This window comes from Protopterus annectens, chromosome 11.part0 (assembly GCF_019279795.1).
Source record: "Protopterus annectens isolate FY-2018-M chromosome 11.part0, PAN1.0, whole genome shotgun sequence".
Classification (NCBI taxonomy): Eukaryota; Metazoa; Chordata; order Ceratodontiformes; family Protopteridae; genus Protopterus; species Protopterus annectens.
In genome coordinates, this window is record NC_056745.1 from 181,526,670 (window position 1) to 181,532,669 (window position 6,000).

The following is a 6,000-nucleotide window of genomic DNA, read 5'->3' on the forward strand; positions in this document are numbered from 1 at the left end:
ATGGCAACCTTGTTTTCAAATTGCAGCAAAGATTTGCATAGCTCAAATAATGGTACAATGCCATTCTATAAACAGTGTCTGTGCATTCCATTAAGGTGATTTGAGTGGGTAATATGTGGTCAGTTTTATAACTTATTTTTCATTTAAATAATACCAGCCCTTTACTCCTTCAATGTTTTTCCTTCTGGTAAGCTGCTTCTCAAGTTTATGCTCCAAAATCTGCTTTGGATTATCGTTTACTAACTTAAAAAAGGAGAAACTTTAGTTTGCCATGCAAGCTCTTGTACAGATATACCGTCTATCATAGGTTCATAGGTTCATAGGTTCATACTAGGCTATCTGCCCAAGGGCATTTATAAGCCTAGCCCATAGTTATTTGGCTTTCGCCACCCCTTTAGTTTGAATAAAACTATGCCTATTATTTTGCTGGGCCTCTGTCAAGCAGTGACACTGAAGTAATCCCTGGGGTATATCTGCGATCCCCCATCCATTGGTCAAGATTCCTCTTGAACAAGGCCAGCGAGGTGCTCTGCCTCACATGTACCGGGATATTGTTCCACAGCATAGGGAGTCTCTGGGTGATGAATCTGTCCCTCCAGCATGTTCTATTAATAACCATGTCAAGGTTTAAGTCTCCCGCCCTTGTGGTTCTGAGGGATCTAGATTTTTTGAGGTGAAGCATATTCATCAAATCAGGGTTTGACATGGCCTTATATGTCAGGCACAGGTCACCTCTGAGCAAGCGGTATGAGACTGAATAGAGCTGGAGTTCTTTCAGTCGGGCAGCATAAGACATATTTTTGAGACCCTTTATCCTTTTGGTGAGGAACTTTTGGGGCCTTTCCAGCTGCTGCAGGTGTCAGGTCAGATACATTCTGAATGGGGCATTGTACTCAATCATAGGTCTAATGAGTGATGAGTACAGGGGGACGATGACCTCCCTTGATCTAGATGTGAATCCCTTCATGATCAGGTGGGCAATGTAGAAGGTTTTCCTAACCACTTTAGCAACATGAGTGTCAAGCGAAGGCTACTGTCAACCTGGGTCCCCAGATCCCTGATGACTTCTTCTGTGCTCAGTGGATTGCCACCTATATGGTAACTAGGGGTAACCTTGTTTTTCCCGAAGGGTATGACTATGCATTTCTTGGCATTTAACTTTAGGCCATGGCTCTGGCACCAGTTATCCGTTTCTGTGAGGCCCTTCTGAAGGATATCTGTGTCAGATGTGTTTTCGACTATGGCCCAGTTTGCAGTCATCTGCAAACTTTATCAGCCATAACCCTCCTGTGTTTGCTTGTACTTCAGAAAAGTAGATGCCGAACAAGAGTGGACCCAGGACTGAGCCCTGTGGGACACCACTTGTGACAGGCTTTGAGTCTGACATGGCTCCAGCAACTCTGACCCTGTGGGTTCTGTCACTTAGCCAGTTTGCAACCCATCTTGTGATGTATGGGTTTACATTCAAGCTGATGAGTTTTTCGATGATACCTGAGTGGGGTATTGTGTCGAAGGCCTTTGCCAGGTCAAGGTAGGCTGTATGGACTGCCTTTCCCTCATCAATGGCCTTGGTGACTGTCTCGAAAAAGTCAACCAAGTTTAAAAGGCATGATCTGCCTTTGACAAAGCCAAACTGGGTTGGATCCAAAGTCTGCAAGTTCCCTATGTCTTTATTTATGAGTTCCATTATGATCCTCTCCATGGCTTTGCAGATAAGGCTTGTCAAGCTAATGGGACGGTAATTTCCAGGGTCGGTGGAGGCACCGCCCTTGTGAAGTGGGACCACAGTCACCGTCGCCACTCCTTGCGTCGTATCCTGAGGTGAGGCTAAGATTAAACAGATGTTGTAACTGTGGGTTTAATTTCTCATTGAGTTAAGTGGAGCACACAGCCGGGGACACCATCCGGTCCCATGGATGCTGTGTTTTTGCTTTGGAGAGCAGTTCTCACCTGGGCGTTGGAGATGTTTGGGGGCTACAATCCTCTGGTATAGATATCTCTCCTTTTGGGGAGGGGAGAAGTTTGCACTGAACCTGTCAGCCAGTATGTTGGCAATGTGTGTAGGTTCAGTAATCTTCACATCATTTTGAACTAATTCTGAGCATATCTGGGAGTTTCCTCCTAGGTTTCTAACATAGCTAAAGAAGGCCTTATGATTGTCTTTTGAGTCCTTGGCGATTTTTCTCTCAAAATTTGCCTTGGATGATTTTATGAGAGCTCTTAGTTTTTTACTTATAATGATCAAAGGTGTCTTACCTTTCAAGGATTTTGCTCTATCTTGTAGTAGCTTCCTCCTTTTGTTGTAGAGCTTGTTTATGGCTGGGGTCCACCAGACTGGACGCTTGCCTTTGGTACAAAGAGTCTTAGTTTTGTTTGGGATTGCCTGATCCATGCAGTCCTGTAGGTGCTGGTAGAAGGCATTTGTAAGTGATTCAGCGGTTTGAGTAATGTTTACTACTGGCTCAGGGACCTTAAAGGAGACCACACTAGTTTTTAGAAGTGTGAAGTCGGCTTTTGAGAAGTTTTTCACTGTGGTCTTTTTATTTCAGGTGGGGGCGGGATGAGGACCTCCAGCGAGATTAGTTTATGATCTGATCTCACCAGTGAGGGGTATACTTCCAGTGTTGAACATTGCGATCCCATGTTCGTGATGATGAGATCAAGTATGTTTTCTCCTCTTGTGGGGATGGTGACTAGTTGTTCCATGGCATTTGAGTTTATGAACTCCAGGAACCTTTGGGCTAGAGTGTTTGGGCTTGAGTAGTGTTCCCAGTCTATATTAGGGTAGTTGAAGTCACCTAGTATGATGGTGTTTGGAGATACATTTATCCCCTCCATTGTTTTCAGGAAGGCCACGTGAGGTTCCTGAGTTTGAGAGGGTGGCCTGTAACATGCTACAAATTGCAGAGCAGTCTTGCCTATGGTTAATTGCACCTGGATGGTCTCCGATGCATCGTGCGTTGCCACCAACCTTGAGGTGTGGGTGTCCTTTATGAATATGGACACCCCCTCCTTTCTTGGTGTTGTCCAGATTTTGGGGCCGGAACGCATGATATGAGGTGAAACCTGCTAGTGCTGGGGTGCTCTCGGGAGCCTTGAACCAGGTTTCTGTCACAGCACAGACATCGATGTTCTCCATACTGAGAAGGGCCTCGAGTGCGTGCATCTTGAGATTGAGACTTCTGGCATTGAGCAGCATTACCCTTAGTTTTTTTACTTTTTTGTGTTCTAGGGTGGTAGGTTTAGAATTTGAGCCTTGCCTAAAAAAGGCATTATGGGGGTGGCAAGAGCCTTTGCCAATATCCGGAAGCCTAGGGGTGACAGGTGCAAGCCGTCCCTTACGAAGCAACATCAACAAACAACACTTTATAGCAAAGACCAGTAAAAATCAACCTGCATGATTCCTTCTTTGTGCATTAACTTGTTTTAGAAAGATACATACACACATGTAAAAAACACAAAACACATGCATTTGCACACATACACATGTACACACACACACACACACACACACATGTGCATTTGTGCTCATATACACACTCATACTGTGATTGTTACATTTAAATGAGCACTCAGATGAGGTGCAAGAATGCCACCTGTGTGTGTATAGGGTCATTGTATGTGCTTAGGATTCATAGGGTGACGTAGCTTCTGCTACAGTCTAGTAGTAAATATGCATATGTATTTTCTGCAAGTACACACATGATTAATTTCAATTTGTCAGCTAGATCATCATCATCATCATCAACCCCCTGTTTCCCATTTTTTTACATGGGGTTACAGTGTTGCACAAACTGTCACCATCACTTTTGATTCAATGCCAGACTTCTACTTTCTTCGACAGTCTCAGGTCTTCCCTCACCCAATCCATTCATCTCTTTGCTGGATGCCCTCATTTCCTCTTGTCTTCTTGTTTGTCCCAAATCTTCTTCACCAGATTGTCTTCTGCTTTCTGCACAAATGCCTGAACCACCATAATCTGTTCTCTTTGACCGCTTCTGCAATTGGAGCTACAAGGACTTCTGCTCTTATGTCCTCATTTCTTCACTGTCCCACAGTGTTCATCCTAAGACCCATTTCAGGCAGTTTATTTCCATCATCTCTAGCTAGAAGCCTAGGTTTCTGTATCATACAGTGGTACTGGTTGCACCACTATTTTGTACACAGTACTTTTCAAGCTTTTTGGCATTCTTCTTTCAAACACTATCTATGACACTCTCTGCCATTTGGCCACAGCCCCTTTAATTTTAGCACTGACCTCATTCATACTTTACGTCTCCTCAACTGTCCCCCCAGGTATTCAAAGCTGCTAACTTGTTCCACTATTTTCTCTTCTATCTCAATTCATAGCTTCTTCTAATTTTCCCTATTTGCTGCCATTACATCTTCTTATCTGTACTCAGTTTCATTCATACCATGTGCCTTCAGTTTTGCCTTCCATTTTCCTATTCTTTGCTGAAGTTCTTGATCAGACTCTGCCTGTAATGCCACATTGCCTGACTTTGTTGATGTGTCCCCTCTGACCATTTTTGATAATGTAATCCATCACCAGTATAAACAGCAGTGGGCTCAGAGCTGAACCCCGATTCATACCCACTCCCACTGGGAACCTCTTTGAGTCCAAACACTGTTCATACTATTTGTCGTTGGGTCCTTGTAAATATCCTGCAGTAATTCTAACAATGTTTCTGGGAATTCAAACCATTGCAGAGCTGCCCAAGTCAAATTATATGCCAGCTAGATCATAGCTATATATAATATAATATAATATAATATAATATAATATAATATAATATAATATAATATAATATAATACTTCTATTTGAAACTTTACAAGAACTAAGTAGCTGCAGTGTTTCTTCTTTAACCATTTATTACAGTTTCCATAGCTTCTTCCTGAAATGAAGCAAACAAGCTCTTTCTCTAGCAGTTATGTTAGATCATATCTGTGCAGGAAGTTCATCCTTGGAAGTTAGTACAACAAAAACAATCTATAAAGTCTCCAGGCCAGATTCATAGTGCTAAGACAGCACAAGCATTGTGTCAGGGCTGTTCTTGAATTCAGAAAGTGTATACAAAGTGAATGCATACTTTACACTTTGTGGTAACCTTTATGGATCTGGCCTTATGTTTATGTTTCAGTATTTCACAGAGATAGATCAAAGGAGAGGCTCAGCAGTAGAGATATGAAACACAACATTTCTTATATTAATCTAAATCAATGACACTGATGTACTATAACAGATCCAAGCACGCTTTTGTTTTCCTAAAATGATGTAATCATGCTGGAATCTTATAGAGACTAGGCTGATGCTTCCATTAATGTTGGTAGACACCAGAAGCATTTCTCTGGAGCCTTGTATTCCTACATTTGAGGACCATAAGGGAACATATTAGGTAAGCAATGACAAAGACCATAAGATGCCTAGCCATATACACGTTTAAGAAGACCCTTTTCAAGTACTTTTTTATAAGTTATGAGTTTTGAATAAGTAGAGTTGTTATTCTCTAAACTATTTGTTGAGGTCTTGTGGTATGATTTATAATGCATATAAAGTTCATATAAAGTTATACTTATTGTTATAGCATGACCACCTTGTCTGTTTTGAGGTCAGGAGGATATATTTCCATAAGAATAAGATAATTAAGATGATAGATACAAATATAAGACATGAAAATGAGTTGAAGCTATAGCTTTGAAAATTGAAATAAGTAAAATGGACAGAAAAATCATGCATCACAAGTGATGAGCAAGGAAAACTTGAAGAAAATTTATATAAAGATATTGACCATAATAGGAAACCATTTTATACATGCAAATACACACACACACACACACACACACACACACACACACACACACACACATATATATATATATATATATATATATATATATATATATATATATACATTTTTTTTTACATTTGTTTACCAGGAAAGTCCGATTCTGCAATGATTGCCCGTTTTCAGCGGAAGCCCAGGGAGAAAAGCTCCACA